This window comes from Pteropus alecto, unplaced genomic scaffold, assembly GCF_000325575.1.
Source record: "Pteropus alecto unplaced genomic scaffold, ASM32557v1 scaffold143, whole genome shotgun sequence".
Classification (NCBI taxonomy): domain Eukaryota; kingdom Metazoa; phylum Chordata; class Mammalia; order Chiroptera; family Pteropodidae; genus Pteropus; species Pteropus alecto.
Window position 1 is genome coordinate 889496 of NW_006434828.1, and position 18981 is coordinate 908476.

General features: G+C 47.0%; 1 pseudogene; it reads left to right on the forward strand.

The window, feature by feature from the left end:
- The first annotated feature begins 5275 nt into the window (after nt 1-5275).
- On the forward strand, nt 5276-10394 carry LOC112478330 (annotated as a pseudogene).
- Nucleotides 10395-18981: the final 8587 nt, after the last annotated feature.

Genomic DNA, 18981 nt, shown 5'->3' on the forward strand with positions numbered 1-18981 from the left:
GCTAATGAGGAGAGCTCTTCTCTTTCGATTTTCCTTATGAGGAATATGTTACCTTGCAAAATCTGAGTAATAATTCCGAATAAATTTATGCAGCCATTCGACAAATATTTATCCACACTTACTGTGTTCCAGGCTCTGTGATAGGTACCTACAAAGATACAGAAGACAGGAAAGAGAAAAGAAAAACAAACAAAAAAATCCTAAAATCCTCAAACCAGAAGAATCCCATGAACAAAGACTTGGTGTGGACTCAGAAGCTCGAGTTATACTTGAAAGGACTTGTTAATATTTCCTTGCAAATACGTTTTAGATTGGCAGTAACACATTTTTAATGATGCAAGAGACTTCCGCCTACGATATCGACTAGGAAGGGTCTGCTATGCTCAGGTTCATATTTCCTGTTAAATATTCTATGCACAATTACCCTCCCGCCTGCCCCTCGGTTTTATCTCCAAATGAAGCGAGGGAAGGCTGAACCACCAGGAGAGGGCGAAGGAATCTCTGACGCTACCTTTTCGGACGCGGCCCAGACGCCTTGGGTCGTCAGGCTCTGAGTGATGACGGCAGACTAACTCAGCCTCTTTCTGCGCTGAGAAAAGTCCAGAGTGACGGGAAGCCTTCCACGTGTGACAGACACTGTAGGCGGGCCGACCTGACACCTGTTCCTGCTCGCTTCTCCCCTGCCCACCTTTACTAGTAAGGGGCCACGAGCAGGGCTGGCTTCATGGGAATGCAGTCACAGAGGGCTGTGCCCTCGGAAGGGGGCCTGGCCTGCGGTTTATTTCTCTGTGGTCATCCTAACATTGTCAACAACTTTTTCTTTGCATTTGTGTTTTATGAATCGAAGTCCAATGGGACAACGGAGCGTGCACCGGGGGACTTAGAGCCTCGGCTCACCTCCCTTACCTCTCCCTGCAACCTGTTCTCAGCCACCTTCTCCCCCGACCTCAGCCACTGCAACTAGGGACATGGGAAGGGTCAGCAGGTGTGTCCCATGCACAGAGTCAGGACACAGTGCCCGGGCACCGATGAGTCTGCATGAAATTCCTGAGCATCGCCACCTCACAGCAAACAGAAAACACCATGGCAGGCACAGAGACAGGCTGCAGGAGAAAGGAAAAGCTTTGCCCTTGCTCTCTGGACCGCGGTCCCGTAAATTACGTGGCCGGTCCCGGGGCTAGTGCCGGACACTCTACTTCCTAGCTGCCCTCGCGGCTCAGAAGAGGCCGCCCCCTGAAACAGATCGGGCCCACGCAGCCAACTTGCGAATTGCAGCTCCCTTGGAGCTAGGAATGTTCGTCTTATTCATCACTAATTTCCCAGTATAGAGCAAAAAGCAGGCGTTCGGTAAATTTGATAGAATTAATTAATTAAAACACATGATGTACATATATATCTGCTAGTCGTAGTATTCGAACAGCTTGTCCCTTTTTCCTATTCGATCTGTCGAATTCTAAGGATAACGTGTCGTCTTCCAGTACAGCTTCCGCCAGGCTGTCCTTTCAATTCTCGTAACTCTCTCTGTTAGGTGGCCGTGTTCGGTACATAAAGGTTTATATAACAAATGCTTTTGGTACCTTTTATTAATGTAAAAGCTCTATTCTTTTAATAACTTTTGCATCGAATTCTACTTTGATGCACTTTAGCTTTACACATGTGCGCACACACACACGCGCACATACACGCACACACACGCACACGTCCCCATGCATATATTTAGCTCGTATATCTTTGCCCATTCATTATCGGCAGCTTCCTTGTGCTTTTGATGAATCTCGTAATAATATAATATAGCTGAATTTTTATTTTTTTGTAGCCGGTGCGAAAATCTTTGTTTTTCAACAAGGCAATTTATCCAGTTTTCACTTATCATGGACACATCCGTGTGTATTTCCTGTTTGATGGGTTTTTTAATTTTATCTTTTTTTATTCCTGACTTTTGACGAATTGTTCGAGTTTTTTTATATGGAGCTTTGTTTGTTATTTCTACAGTTCTATGAAAATGTTAAGTCCTGTATGTGTTCTCTGAATTCACTTTTTACAAATATGTATATAAAGTCCATCTTTTTTCTTCTGACATCAATAATTAAACATCAGTGACTTCCCCTCTTCAAATGACAAAATCTTTACTAGGCTTTGTTCCTTATTTCTCCGCCTGCCACACTCATTACCCGCCCTTCCCCCACGCGCTTTGAAAACCACGCGATTTTTACTTCAGAACCGACCCTTCTTTACAAGAACCCTTCCTTAAAAATCAAATTAACCGTCCTTGCTACAATAGCAAAATATTTTTAGGTATTTCTCATCAGACCGGTATCTGCGTTCACAGTTTATTTGTAGTCTATCTCCCCTTTGTGGCATTTTTATTCTGCGTTACTATTTACTTCAAGAATCATTTTATAATGAGCAACCGTGATGTATTTTCTGACTCCTTAAATATTTGAAAGGAACTGTGCCTTTTATGTGAATAATAATGAATTTGGGAATAAAATTCTAGGGTCACAATTTTTTTCCTTAGAACCCTATAAAAATCACTGTCTTTTTATTTTGTATTGCGATTGGGAAGCTGAACAAAAATTTTATATCTTTCTGTCTAAATAATCGTTCTTCCCCTAACTGAAATCAAGTAGGACTACCTGTCTGTATTTGAAATGCACACGTGTCACCAAGATATGGTAAAGTGGGTGGCTTCTTTTAGTTTTTCTTTGATAATTTTTTGCCTTTTAAGTGTTTTAAGAAAATTTTCCCACTTAATCTTCCAATCATTAGTTTGGTTTCCAACAGCACCCAGCCTCCCCTGCCCTCTGCTGACTTCCTTCCTCTTTCATGGTGAGCAAGCTGGGACCCCCCGAAGTGTCTCTGCACCCTCATCTTCATCAGTGGGAGACTGAATTGACCCCTGTCGGTCACCAGTGTAGACTCCACCTGCAGTTTGCTGATCAATGTACAATCTTACCTGGCAGTGAGGCAGGTGTTTTATGGCTCCATCTGTGGTCCCCTGCCCCCCTCTCCCTCCGCAGGTGTGCTGCACGTAGAGACAGGCCACGAGAAAGCTTACCTTTCTGAATGTGCAGGTGGGCTGGGGAGAAAATATCAAAGGTGCCGCTATGGGGTGATAAGACAGGTGTGTGTTCAGGGGCAGGTGCGGGTCAAGGTCCCAGCCGCACCTGGTTAGCTACCTGGGCCACGCTGAGAAGGTCTATGGGGTGAATGTTCCCATCAGCAGCTTTTTTATATAGGGATTTAGAACTCCAGAGACCATCTTCCCTGTCCTGCCGACCACCGCCATCCCGGCCACTCTTCCAGCCCACAGCGGCGAGCGTGTAGGTGCCTGGCCCACTTAGAGCTCGAATCTCCGGGAGGCGGGGGTTAAGATGCTGCGTGGGGCTGTGGCGGGCCCACCCTGTGCTGTCCCACGGGTGTGCTGATCAAAACCATGGCTGTGAAGCAACTGCCCTTCTCTGCCCTCTGACCCCATGTCAGAAATCTCTGCACTGCATCTCATGACAAGCCCCACTTCCTCTTCGTTAGCTGAGCAAAATGTCCACAGAAGAATGATCATGTGGCCAGTCACCGTCGTGGGACATTAGAATCGTTCTCATGCTGAATCTCCCTCCCCGCTCCGACCCCCACGGCCCCGTCCTTGGTAAGCGGCTGGGCACACTCCTGGACTGGGGCGGGGCATCTCTGGGCCCTCGTCCCTCTGTTTTGAGGCTGGCTCTTCTCAGCTTGCATGCCCTCTCTGTTCTCAGAACGTGTTTCCTGTTTCATTTCACTTATTTCATCATTGGGCAACTGACGGATGTGTTCATCCTAATGACAAATGTCTAGCGCATGGGCTGCAGCTCTCCAGCCCCGTACCCTTGACAGACATCACTCATCAATCACGGTGCGTTCGGTCTGAGTCTAAATGGGGCCCTGACTGTCTCGGTCTCCTAGGGCTGAGACAAACTGCCTTGAACTTGATAGCTTAAACAGCATAAATGTATCTGCTTGGAGTTTAATAGGTCTAAAGTCCAACGCGGGTCTCACTGGGCTACAGTCTAGGCAGAGACAGGGCCGTGTTATGGTTCGGGAACCGGGCGGGGCGGGGCGGGGGGGGGCAGTGCGGTCCTTGCTAATTGTGATCGTTGGCAGAATTCAGTCCTGTGCTGTTGCAGGGCTAAAGTCTCCACTTCCTGGCCGGCTGCCAGCTGGAGGCCACTGTCAGCAGCCGGTGGCCTTGCACGCAACTTCCTAAATCTTAGAACCGACATCAGGGCGTCACGACCTCCTCAGGCCGCCATCTTTCTGACCCACCTTTCCTCCACTTTTAAAAACTCATGTGATTACACTGGGCCCGCAGGGATAATCTGGAATCTTCTCCTCATCTCATCCTCCTTTTAATCACATCTGCAAAGCACCTTCTATTCATGGGTCCCAGGGGACTGGGGCGTAGACACCTCCTTTTGGGAACCAGTCTTCTGCTTACCACACAGACCAAATCCAAATCTTTTTTCTTTTTCCTTTTCTCCATCTTTATTGGGGGGTCGTCTTTGTCTTTTAGACTGCTGTAACAAAATGTCGCAGACTGGGCACCTTGTAAACCACAGACATTTGTTTTTCGCAGTTCTAGAGGCTGGAAGTCAAGGTCATGGTGCCAGCACAGTCAGGACGGACCACCCTCCTGCCACAGACACCCCCAGTGTCCCCCACGGCGGAAGGGGCGGGACGGCTCTCTCTGGCCTTTTTACAAGAGCACAGGTCCCCGACGCAAGGCCCCCACCCTCATGACCTAACCTCCCCCATGGGCCTCACCTCCCAACACCATCCCCTCGGGGGTGAGGACCGCACTTTTGATTTTGGGGCGGGTGGTGAGGGGCATATTCAGACCGTAGCAGACAGGACTGACAGATGAAAATTTACATATTTAAGGTATATGACTTACTGTTTTACTATACACATACATTGTGAAATAATCAGGAACATCAAGCTAATTAACATATCTATCACCTCGCAAAGTTACCACGTGTACGTGTGCGTGTGTGTGTGTGTGTGTGTGTGTGTGGTTAGAACACTTAAGATCAACCCTCTTGGTGAATTTCAGGTATATAACACAGTGTCGCTAACCGTGTTCACAGGGTTGAACATTAACTCTCCAGAACTTCTGCATAACTCACCTTTGGACTCCTTGACCACTGTCTTCCCTTTTCCCCGCCCTCTCCCCCGCCCCCCTCCCCGCCCCCACCCGTCTGTTTCCGCGCATCTGACTGCTTTAGATGCCACACGTAAGCGAGATCATGCGGTATTTGTCTTTCTACAAGGAATATTATTCAGCCTTCAACAAAGAAGTCCTTCATCGAAGGGTACAAAGTTGCAGTTACGTAGGACGAATACGGCGAGAGAGCTGGTGGGCAGCGTGATGATGGTTAATCATGCTGTGCCGGGTCCTGGAAATTTGCCGAGAGCAGATTTCCAACACTCCCATCACTCACACAAATGGCGTGTTAATTGGCTTGACTCTAGTAATCATCTCTGCGTAGATGTACAGCAAATCATGTACTCTTTGAATATATACAGCGGTTATTTTTGAAACACAATAAAAACAAAGAAACCCTGGCACGTGCAAGCAGACAGATGAACCTGGAGGACGCTGTGTTAAGCGAAACGAGCCAGTCCTTTTCAAACTGCACTCCGGGCGGTCACCGCGAACTGATTGCTGCTGGTGCTTGAAATAAGTCTACCAGGCGTTTCTGGAGTACAGACATGGGGACGTGCGCTAATGGACACGCTCTGCTCAGCGTGAACTTTCAGATGTTGATTCTTTCTGGAGCAAATTGTAAGAAAATTGGCACTCCTGGGAAAGAGGGTGGTTATTAAATGGCCCTGGTGGCCTGCACAGTGCCTTTCTGCGTGGCGTCTGAGCCTCCGCGACTGCTCCCATCCCAACTGGGAGCATCCGATTCCCACAGTGCCAGCTGCAGCTGCCCAGCTCCACCGACACCACTCGACTTCAAGCCACTTGGGGATTCTGAGGCCATAGCTACCTGACATCGAAATAACCCATCGGCTTCAAAAAACAACAAGCGAAACAGTTATAAACAAAACAGCTGTTTGAACCAACTGTGTGTTTTTCGCCCTTTAACTGGTGTTTTATCTACTGACAACCCTAGAAAAAGCCTTCACACATAAAGGATGTGAGTTAAATATGGATTCTGTGTGTGTCTGTGCTGGGAATGACTTCATGGATAACAGTGATTGACGCCTCCACGGGTCTCGGATAGGCACGGATGTAATTAAGAAGCCAGCTGATGCGGGCTGACAAATCCCCCTCTGACTTTAGAACACTGAGGCGTGGAATAAATTTCATTCTTGGCATTTAAACCAGCTTCCGAATTAACCATTTCCTTCATTTGCCTTCTTTGCTAACGTTTGCGTTTTCCTTGCATTTTTAGACATTCGTTCCAATGACGCTATTATTTGGGTCTTAACGGGTGATCTATTAAAGGATGATCTATGACTGTTATTAATCTGTTTAGAAATTTATGTCTTCCATTGATTTGTTGTTGAACAAAATAAAAACCTGTGTCGGATTTAAACAAATCAATAAATTCAGGAAGAGTCACAGTGAAAGGCAACAATCCCGCTACACTCCCTTCTCCTCGACTCTCGCTCCAGAGGCACCATCATTTAACTTGGTCCTTTCTTGCTCATGGGGGTCCCATATGGTGGTCACATATATCTCAATACTACGCATACACCATGCGGTCCTGATTTATCCACTTTTCATTTGCTGGTGGCCTTCTGTTACGATGTAAGTCAACACCCCCACTTCCCTCCACCCAAGATAGTCACAGCACCATTTCTGGTCACTTTCACAAACATTACCCCCGATAAACTTCTTCTATTCCTAATTTCGTTTCAATGTCTGCTTCCCAATGGCCCGATTAATGCAGCAGCACCAAGAGTATCTGAGAAAGCAGACGATGAGGTGGGCTTTGAATAGGGTGATCTGATACCATAAAGGTCTCGGTTGTCCCATTTAAATTTACAAATGTCAAAATTCCAATAAAGATGTCTACAAGTAGTTTCGTGAACCTAGGAAAGTTGACACTGATGTTCCAGTAGAAAATTAAATATGTAAGAAAAGCTAAGGAAACAGAAGGAAGAAAAAAATCTGTGCCAGGATGTTCTCCTCCAGATGTGAAAACGTTCTGGAAGCCCTCCATAAGGACAGCAGTGAAGACTGGATCATGACTAGGCAGACAGACAGGTGGAATAGAATAAATAATAGAATAAATAAATAATTCAGAATTAGCACTTCTGAAACTGGATGGATGGATGGATGGATGGATGGATGGATGGATAGATGGATGGATAAGAGATGTTGATATGTATTTTTTTTCTCTGTCTGCTGAGAGGGCCTAGAAGTAATAATAGTACATGGGAATTATCAAACCTATTACCCAGATCTTAGGTTCTAAATACCACCCCCAATAAAAAGAATGAGAGTTTCTTAGAAATGGCTGGTTTCAGTTCTGAAGATGGAAAATAACCCGGAGCTTCTTGTGCCTGAAGATATGGATTGCTCAAAGAATGATGGGAACCTGTCACAAGGACACGGGACCATCTTGAAAGCACTCCCACTAGCCAAATCTTGGACAATCTGAGCATCAAACCAAATGATGAGAAAATATTGACAGACACAAACAAAGGAAGAAGAAAAAAGTTCTCTTCCTTACATAAAATACCAACTAATACATGTAAAAGGAATCACAAAATTAGAAAAAAATCTCCATTTGGCGACCAGCATAATAAATACCGATTCAAGATGTAACTGGTGGCTTGATAGGCACCTGTCATTGTAGGGATGGTATGGGAACACTAACCATGAGAGAGGAGATGACTCGCAGAACAGTTTCCTGGTCGCGAAGGCTCACCCATCGTGAAAACCTAAATTGGGACAGAACATAGGCCAAGTGGCACATCAGACGACAAGAGATGCCTTAGTCCCCTGGACAACCCACTTCTCTCTGGCCTCATCGTCACTAGGCACATCAAAGCTGTGGGGTGGGCTCTGCCAGGGGCCGCCAGAACCGTAGACATGCTCTGTCGCTTTAAAGGGTAGCCAAGCAGCGAGCTGACGCGGAGAAGGGCGGCGTCCTCCTGCAAGCCAGTGGGCCGGCAGCGCCGAACCAGCCCCTGGGATTCAGCGTGGCCGCTTCAAAAAGCACGCAATCCTAACTCTCAAACGCAGGCGCTGAGTCCCTGCATGCAGAGGGTCTCCTGTGAATTGCAGCATTTTTATTACATTGGATGTTCCTTGTCATCATTCAAATGAAACATATCGAGACAGTCCCGGGGTGGGCACCATATGGTTAGCCTCCCTGTCCCTGAGTGACACTAAAAAGAATAATGACATCCTTCCAAGTCTGACTCGATCGTTTTCATCACGGAGCTGTGAGCACCCCGGGTACTGATCCCGCTCCGCTTCCTGGTTCCTGCGCCAGCCCGGTCGGGAATGCAATTAACAAGCCCCGCCTTGCAGAGTAAATTACTCAGTCGTTACAACTGGGAAAATGGATCCGCCCAGAAGAGAAACAAAAATTGTAGGTTTCCACTCAAGCCCTTTGCCCCTCATGACCAGCAGTGCCGTTCCCGGCTAGGGAGAATGTGGGTTTTGTTTTGGTTCGATTGTCAAGTCAAAATTTCCACTTTCTTGTCAATTCGCTGGTTACTATCTGTTTAGCTGAAGGGCTATGAAGATTCTAACCCCACGTTTCGTGTTGGGGACCATTTGTGTGCCTGCTTCGCCATCCAGGGTTTGCTTGGCCTGCTTTTCAGAGGGGAAGGAAAACCGCATCCGACGTGTATGGAAGCAGAGATTTCTTTCTCCCCCGGAGAAACTAAAGTCATCGAAAACGTAAACTTTGTGTTTTAATTTAGTATTAATAGAGTTTAGAGGTAGCATCCAAATAGACTTTCTTTTATTTAATGTTCTGAAATCTTTTCCCCGAATACTTCTTTAAAATGACAATTTTATGTTTTATTTATCCAGAAAAAGCAAAAATGCTTTTTCCCCCTCTTTTTGGAATGAATATATACACTTCTCGAAGAGTTACGTAACCACATTGGAGAAAACGTGGAAAACAGAAAATATTATCCGCAGCCCCCGCAGCAGAAAACAAATGTTTGGTATTCGTTTGGACTATTTTGCCCCTTTTTATTTTTGTGTTTTTCTCTGTTCACAATTTAACTCCTGCAAGATAAAGACTTGATGTCGAGCCCCCGACACAAGGACTTCAAAGCAGTCGGCACAGCTGAGAGTTCCATGGGACTCTTGTATCCCCAGAACATCTAATCCTGCAGCTCTCAGAGCTGTAGGGACAGAAACCAGTAAGTCCCCCGGTGGGCCACAGGAAATCAGAGTAAGGGAGGGCACCCCTGCCTCAGCCCCGGTTCCAGGACACGGCCTTCTTACTCCTGGGACACAGTCGGACTCGGGGTGTCTACTGTACCCTGGAGGATGGCGCCCCTCCTCAGAGCACTGACCCCCAGCGGGTGTTTCAGCTGTGCCTCACAGGACCCCGCAGCCCTTCGTTGACAGGTGGCGGTTTCTGCACGGTGCAATCTGGAACACGCCAGCAGAGCCCATGCTCGTGGGGTCCGCTCGCCCTTCCTTCATCCCTCCTGGGCGACGCCAGGTTGCATAGGAGTCTGAGCCTGTGGATCAAGCATTGGGAAGCAGCCGGCTAGCAGAGGGCAGCTGAGGGTCTGAGACACCGCCGGCAAGCATGAAGCTGGCGGAGTCAGGCCCCAAGACCCGACAGGACCCACCTCAGTGGCACAGACGCCCCTGTAGGAGATGCAAGATAAGCTTCAGACCACATCCGACCAGATCACTGGAAGCACTGATGACGTGAATATGCGCGTTGATGACCTGGAGGAAAACACCGCAGACCCTACAACACAGGCGGAGGCAGAACTAGAAGGTAAAAGCAGGGTTCTTGCTACACGGAAGAGCTGAAGGTTGCTCACTCATGCGGGAACCTGGAACGCCGTTTGACAAGCCCAGAGAGGACAGAATGGCTTTGTGAATGAACTGCTTACTCCGTGCACACGTTTCGCATTTAAAGCGTGCGTTCTTCTCACTTAATTCTTTTATAGAATGATTTTTTTCCCCCCAGTTTCTTGAACATGGTAACTTCACATCTCGGACCTTGGTCAGTTGTTCTATTTAAAATTTTAAACACTCAAACTTTGCTGGTTCCTGCATAAAACTGTCGAATTTTTTGGTGTAGTTTTGTGAAGTCATTTTTTTTTCTATCATTCCTTTTATAATGATTGCTTTTTGATAAAAGTCGCTGTGTAGTTTTTTTTTTATCATCAGATTAATAGTAAATCCTTCAATTATTTAAAATAAATTCGTCCACATCACCAGTACACAGACCAGAGCAGTCTTCGGGTGTCGGGTACGTTACCTCCGGAGCCAGCAGCGACCAGCTGCTACGCTTCCCTCTGTCTGGGAAAGGATGCGAGATGCAGTGGCTTGCCTTCTACTTTGGGGCAACTCTGAATGTGTCCCTGTGGACCAAGCCCCTAAAACCTGTACTGAAGTCACAGGTCCCCGAGTGCTCGCAGTGTTTGCCCGCCACCCCTGAGCCCACGTGTCCTGCCAAGGCCTCCAGCACACCAGCCAGCTCTTGCTCGTCACCACGTGATGCCGTCAGTGGGATGGACTCATGTGATGGCTGCAGGAGGTCCAGAGGGGGCGAGGCTCTCTGGTCCATGTTATGATCAGGACGGGAGCGTGGACGCGGCTCCTGGGACGAGCTGTGAATGTACATTTTTGTCCATCATGAGTGAATACGAACGGTTTCAGGTCCTCCTGACTGAGATGGAGAACACATTCACCAGATCGGCGGTCGCATGACACAGGACGCGGCCATGCGAACCCACTGCAGCAAGAACGCCGTGTCCAGCGCAGCAGCTGCACCGGGCAGGGCTGCCGCGTGGCTGGAACGCCGGTGGTCCGGGGTCACCCCACAGATCCGTCTGCACCCAGATCCATCCCGCAGGAGCCAGGCTGGCGAATTAACTGAGATTATCATTGAGACCACTACTCTGCGTTTTAGGTCTCTGATGATGGCGCTAATGTCCCCTACTTCTCCTCCCCCGATACGATGTGCTCTTGTTTCTTTCTTGGCATCTTGGACTGTGGGGAGGAGGCGACATCTCACTATAACGCTCATTCCATGAACCAGCGAACCAACGATCCCAATTCCACAGTGGGGACCGAGGAAAGAGCCAGCAGGTGGCTTCGCCCAACCACCTGACACTTTCTGAGTTGGGCTTTGGCCGGGAGGCCATCTATTACTTGGTCCCTACATGCCCTCACTCCAACGGGGGACCATGGGTCACTTTGGGTCTCTGAATATCATTGTCCTGGCATTCTCCTCTCCGTGGTGTCTAGGACATAGTCCCCTTGGGGAAGGACTGGGGGGGGGTGGTTGCTAAATCATATAGTTGTGACGATATTGGGGGACCCTTCTGGGAACCTGGGGAGTTCTTCAGCCAATGGATTCCAAGTCTGAACCTGGCTCAGGTCCGTGCGTATGACTTTTTATTGGCACAACCACCCTCAGCCTCCTGCTCACGTGTTCGCCTTTCCCTTTGGTTTTATGAATGAGGCACAGCACTGCTGGAGGCCCATCTGCTTTTCCCCGAAGGTGCCATGTTTTCTTAAATATTAAATACAAATCTTGGCAAGTCATGCCCCTTGCTGCCGCTCCAACTTTGCTGGTTGTTTTCATAACTATGGCCATCTGGCTTCTGAGGGTTATGTGTTGGCCCACGGTCTCTAGTGCTTTAAAGCCTCAAGGTCCCTGGAATCACTATTAATGAGCCAGACTCTGCGACAGCCTCTCCCGCTATTAGGGGCGGCCTAGGGTGGCTCCGAAGAGAACCCATAGCCCACATGGGACTAGGGAGAAATGCCTAAACCGTCCTGCCAGATGGTAAGCAAATGGATGAAAAGGCTCAGGAGAACGGAGCGAACTGGAGGGGCTCCCTCAAACTTCCCCACGACGCCGGGCCCCCCTGATGGGCTCCCTCAAACTTCCCAGGGACGCTGGGCCCCCCAATGTCCCTGATGGCACCAGTGAACAGTATGCCCAGCCTTGCCCATGGAACATAGCGCATCACCCTCTAGCTCATCCTCTGGCCTCTGCCAACCCAAGAGGGTGCTCTGGAGCCCACTCAGAGAGTCCTTCATTGGGTGGGACTCGTATTTGCCAGGCTCTGGCATCCTGACCACGCTCTCTCATTGGCTGGAGGCTGGCCGTGGAGAGTGCAGCCTCTTCTCCAACAAAAAGGCAGGTCCGGGGGGCACTAACTGCTGCTGGAGGCCAGCAGCGAAATGGCAAGTTTCTTCTCGAAGAAAGATGACGACACACCTCCAGGGTTGTTATGTCTATGGTACGATCGTAGGTGTTTTTGTAATTGTCTGTACGCTTTTTACGTTTTTCTCATGTTGTTAAAGAACTGTATTACTTTTATATTCACCAGAAAAAGACTATAAATGTATTTTAAAAAATTAATTGATCGGTTTGGCACTTCTCCCATCATACCTTGCAGTCAGTGGTGACCTTGGAAAAGGCAGAGTCGCAGTGATGGAAAGCAGAGTCTAGGAAGTAAGGAGGAAGTTGGGTCTGAATTCCCTGGCTATTATTACTTCCTCGCAGACTTGTTATGCTGACCCGTGAGACACCTGCGTTATCCTGGAGTTCTGTGTCTGACACATGGAGGGGGTTTGCAGTGTGAGGTCACGGCACAGGGACGTCAGAATGAGAGGCGACGGGGGCATCGTTGAAGGGTCATCGATCACGATTAGAGGCAAAGCTGAAAGGGTGGGCACATGAACAGCTCTGAGTTCATGAGGAATTGAGGCTGATCTCTGCAGGGGCTTCCGGAAAAACGAAAACGATGTGAGCTGCTGAAAATAATCATTATTATCATGGAACCAACTTGCCCCGCTTCCCCTCGCCTCTCTGGCAGGCTCGTCTCCCTGGCGTCGGGTTGGTGAAGCCTCTTACATTCTCGTTTCTGTCCATCCTGCTTTCTGTGGGAAGAGGGCATCCTGCCTTATCACCCTGGTTCTATGAACAGGTAAACCGAGGGGAATAATGGAAGCTATTGCTTAAGAACAATAGGCCATGCCTAACAGTGGGAGAGGCTGTCACAGAGCCTGGCTCATTGTTAGTGATTCTAGGGACCTTGAGGCTTTAAATGCCAAGTTATTTGCTTAAGAACACACGGCATATAAGCTCCTATGTCTCTTCCGTGGCAAAATAGAAGTAACGCTAGTTTGTCTTGGGTACATGAACGAAAAATGAAAGCTGTGTCTGCTTTCTGCCTTCGTGGCCAGGAATCATAATGCCAAATCTGACGCCCGGTTACAGTAAATGATTCGTCTCAGATCCTTTTCCTCCTGTTAGGTATATTTTCTGATTTATTTTTAGGCCTTTTATTTTGCTTTATGAGTCTTAACTCTTAAGACGCCATAAATCTAATGGAAGGAGAAGTATAATTCTTAAGTAAAAAAAAAAAAAAATCCTGCCTGCGGAGCCCATGTGAAGACTGATGAGTTAATATTTGCAGAGGACTTTAAGAGCACTGGCAAGTAGTATTTTTTTAATACAGAGTCATAACCAGAAGCATTATAATAACCTCTTCCATTCTGCTCTATGTACTCATTACTTCCCAGGTGAGGAAAGCTTGTCTTACGGCTGTCATTTTCTGAAGCAAATTAAGTTTCCTTAGAAACCTACCGATGGGTTCTTTACAAAGCACAATAATGCGGGAGGAGTACTCTGGGACTGTGGAGATTTCCTCCCCCTCTGAGCTCTGCGGCGGCCCACCCACAAGGCCGTCACCTCAGGCCTCGGTCTCCTCATCCGTGACGAGTGGGTCGGACAGTGGATCTTAACCAGTTTGACGTCGCAAGTCCTCGGACTCCCTGATGACAGCCATGGGCCTTCTCCCAAGAAGAATGTGGTACACACTCGCGGACAGTGTCGGACACTGTGGGACAAGGGGAACCCACTCCAGAAGCCCAGACGACCTCTCGGATCTCTCTCAGCTCTTAAGTTTTGTCGTTCCGTGATGAAGGTGCCTCTTCGGAGGACCCGCTAAGCTGCCAGCGTCCCCTAGAGCGCAGCTGTGCTTTCCACAGCTCTCCTGGGAACAGAAGGGGTTCAGTGCCAGCAGGAAAAAGCCTATTGGGCACGGCCAGATGCTGGGCATACTTTACATTTTCTTCCGAGACCACAAATATTTCCACGCTTTGAAATTGTTTTTCCTGGTTCCTGCTGTGAGCTTGAATTTGTCCCCTGTAACTCATGCCCATTTCACACTCTTATCACCTTGATCTTCGTCTCTAAGGTTTTCGGGTGATCGTCAACCCTGATTCTATTATTGAGTCATTAACTAACTCTTTACATCCAAAAGGCCGTCACTGGGGAAATTTCACCCATTGTTTTGAGTCCATTCTTCGTGTGTAGCGATGCGCATCCTTTCAAGCAGCTCACACGAGGACACCTTGACTCACAGAGAGAATGCGTCTAATCGGACACTCCTGAGACGAGATAGAAACACTGGAATCCAGGGCTACCTGGCAAGATTTTAAGATCTGTTCTCCCACCCTCCTTTCTAGGCGAGATGGCTGACCCATTCCTGGCCACTTGTGCCCTCCGTGGGACATCCCAGCTCCAATTTTCCTGTTCCACCCTCAATTCAGAGGCCTCACAGACTCCCGCCCCGGAGGCCCCTCCCTCTGCTCTGTGCCCTGACTGAGCCCTCAGCTGGGCTGCGGTTATGCCCTGGATGGGCCTGACCCTGAATCATTTGAGATTTCAACAGTGAGACTTCTTTGGGTTGCAAATATCAGAAGCCCGACTTAAAGTAGTATGAGCAAAAAGGGGAATCTATTTAAAGAATCCTAAGGTGTCTCAAGAACTCAAAAGTAAGAATCCATCTAGATTTCAGATGATAGATAGATGATAGATGATAGATGATAGATAGATAGATAGATAGATAGATAGATGTAGATAAATAGATGTAGATAGACGGATGATAGATAGAGAGATAGATAGAGAGATAGAGAGATAGATAGATGATAGATAGGTAGATAGATGATAGATAGAGAGATGACAGATAGGTGATAGATAATAGATAGATAGATAGATAGATAGATAGATAGATAGATAGATCATAGATGATAGATACATACATACGTATGCACATACATATGTACTCGCACACATACACACACATAACTTTGAGGCGCATAGTCTGGTGTCTGAGGAGCCACATTCCACCACGCCCGACCCCCCGAATCCATCGCCGTCGGCCTTCTGCTGCGCACCACCGCGCAACTCCATTTCCCCAAAGACAGCACCTCCAGGGCTTCTGTAGGGTAAGAGAGAGGGTTTCCTTCCTCCTCTTTGATTGTTTAGTTCCAGTCTGAAGCCCTGAGACATTACATGGTAGATTAAAAAGCGAACAGAACCGCTCGCTCGTTCCCAGTGTAGAAACCCGCTAATAAAACAATAATCTCTCAGCTCCATAGGAGAAAACAAGGAGGAAAAGGCGGTCGTTAGCTGAGGCCACCTTTCTCAGCCCGGAACTGTGACGCTTTAAAGATTTTCAACTGATCTTAAGCTCTTGTCACGTTCGGAAGAAACACAACACTGACCTGTCAATTTAACACGATGAGTAAACACCGTCTTGTGGAGCAAGCAGGTGAGTTTCATCAAAAACTAAGGTTCAAACAAAATGCCACACTCTTTAAATACAAAATTTTTCTGGCGAGTCTCCAAAAATAATTTCTCAAATTATCCTCAATGTAGGTATTTTTAAAATACCTCCTAACCCAGTTCCCACCTTGTAATCTACCTTTTCCTGGAGTTCTATCGAAACACCAATTTAGAAAATTTGTCAACTCATTTAAATATAATTAGTCAACTAATTTAACTAGTCAAATTAGGTTGAAGTTTTTCTAGAATTTTCACTTCCTGTCTTCTCGGCCACGGAGGCCCACTCTCACTGGCAAACTGGCATTTGTGTTTAGTTTCATCAGCTGTCCCCCCAAACGCTGGGCTCTGTGCAATACTCACAAATTACCTTGGTTCTCTTAAAAAGTGATTCATGAAAAGTGACTGAGTGGTTACCAAACTCAGGCGAAGATCATGTTGGTAAAGCAAGGGTTGGTCACCTCCACCAGGGTGTGCTAATCAGGGCCGAGAACCTGGGACTCTCAACTCCAAGGTTAATACAGAGCAGTCTTCAGGATAAACTTGCCTTCCAGCCTGACGAAGGCTGGCTCTGTGGCTGGGGACTTCCGCCTTGTTGCCCTTGCTGGTCAGTAACAGCCATGCCCCCAGTTCCCATCTCCTACCCTCCCTTGGTGTCAGAGCTGGCAAGAATCTGTGCAAGGCTGCTATGGGGTTCTGGTCCCCTTAGCAGAGAGGATTGTGGGTCAGCCACTGCTTTCCTGTGGTCTTTGCAGGGCTGGTACCATTTGAGCTATTGAAGCTCCCGGCAGGATTTGCAGAGAATGGCTTTGAAGCACAGGTGTCCAGAACAGGAGTGTTCGCCTGTGGCTCTGGTGTGCTGCAGCTAGCTTGTAACCACTCACAAGAAGCAATTAGTAAATTTTCAGGAATTTCTCAAGCCATTTGTTAAACCATTGGTAGCTTGAAATCAGACACGCTGAAAACATTTACACCAAGGAAATGGGCAAATGTTAAAAATAGGAGCTTTGGGGTTTTTTTCCCCAAAGAGATAATTCTTATATTTATCGGCATACCCCTGGGGCTACGTCATCCCTTGGCTACCAAGAAAACCAGACATATAGTTCCTAATGGCTCTCCAGGCTGCTGGAGAGCCCAAGAGGGTGGTACTGAAGTGGATCCGATTTCCCAGAAGAAAGTGTAATTGAAGCCAGAGGTTAATCACAGATATTTCTCCACTTGGCCTTGAAAAGATGAGTCACTTCTGTTGCCTTTCACAGAGTCAAGTTGCATAATATGTGTCTGGGACAGCTCGGAGGAGTGCATCTTATTCATTTTCAATATTGCTTCTCCGGGAATCTATGGGATGACCTTGGAAGAAGAGGAGAAGTCGAACTAAGTAGCTAAGAAGCCCACTCTGTATTCCATTTCCTGGGAAACAGGTGAATTTCTGGGTGAATGCTTAAATGACATCCAAGGTTAACGACAAGACGGGTGGTATGAAAACGCATCCAAGGCATACACGCTATGTGGTAAATAGTTTCACTGTAGCAGAGGCTGTCGGTGACCACCTGCCCCTACCTCGTGCCCTTGAGCCTTAGCATTGTAACGGAGGCCACTCTGCTTCCAATCCCAGCAACTGCATCACTTTGCCTAAGGACTTTCCGCTGGAGAATGAGAGCCCCCAGAGGAGACCACCCTTAACGAAAGACTGAGGAGTTGGTGTGTCAGTACGCCAGTACCCAGTTTGGGATGACTCTGAAGCATGGTCCATGTCACCCAAAATTCCTTTGTGGTTTAAGGTCCAGTGCCCCACGTGGTGATTGGCTTAGTAATGCACTCTTTCTTGGGTTTCCTTCCTTCCCCATGTCACTTCTCCGTTTTCTACTAGTGTTCCTAGGATGACCTCCCTAGTAAACTCCTGGGGCTGGAATCCTCGCCCCACCTGGAGCTGCATCCAGGGAAGATGCAGGAGACGGTATTCTCTATCAATAACTTCACTCGCTTAAAGGAACCAGCCCAGTGCTAAGGCACAGTGGCTGCATAGTCAGCCAGAGATGTTTTTCCTGCATCCGAACCGTTCCATCATTTAGCTTGTAATTAAATCCCGTTGAGCTTCCATCCCAATCTAGAACCCTTAACCAATTAGCTACAGAGATTTGAGGGCTGAGAATGTGTGTCTGATGAACTTTTATAAAGTTTCATTATGGAAATCTTCAAGCAAACACAAAATTAGAGCAAATAGGACAATAAACTCGTTCTCATCACCTAACTTTAATAAGTAACAACATATGGCTTACCCTCATTTATTTATACCCTCTGTTCTCTTTTTGCTGGATTATTTTAAGGTAAATACAAAGCATCACATTATTTTATCTGCAAACATTTCGGTAGATATCTCCAGAAGATAAAGTCACATCTAAGGTAGCGACGTAAGAGCAACTACTAAAACATACTATTAATGTGGTACTTAATGATGGAGGACTGAAAATTTTCCTCTAAGGTCAGCCGCGAGACAAGGATGTTTGGCCACTTCTATTCAACGTGGTACTGGAGGCTCTAGACAGGGCAGTTGGGCAAGAAAAAGAAACAAAAGTCATACAGATTGGAAACATAAAATTATCTTTATTTGTAGATAACATGATCTTACATATAGAAAATCATAAGGGATTGATCCCCCAAACTGTTAGACCTAATAAATGAGTTCAGCAAGATTTCCAAGATCAATATTTAAAAAATTATGTTTCTCTACACTAGTAATTCTCTCCCTAGTAACGGAAGGCCATCCCATTTACAAAGCAGCAAAAACATAAAATGCTCAGGGATAAATTTAACAAAAGAAATTTAAGACTTGAACATTAAGAGCTATAAAACATCTTTGTGAGAAATTCAAAAGACCTAAATAAACGGAAAGAAATCTTGTGTTCATGAATCGGAAGACTTAATATCACTTATAGGGAAATACGCCCCCCACCCCCACGTGGTGTACAGATTCAATGAAATCCTATCGAAATCTCAACTTCCTCTTTTGCAGAAATAGATAAGTTGATCCTAAAATTTGTATGGAAACGCAGGGACCCAGGGTACCTAAAACTTTTTCAAAAAGAACAAAGAAGACTCAGGTTTCCCATTTTCAAAACTTACTACAAAAGGATAATAATCAAAATAGTGTGTTGGCAACATAAAGATAGATAAAACGATCGATAGATTA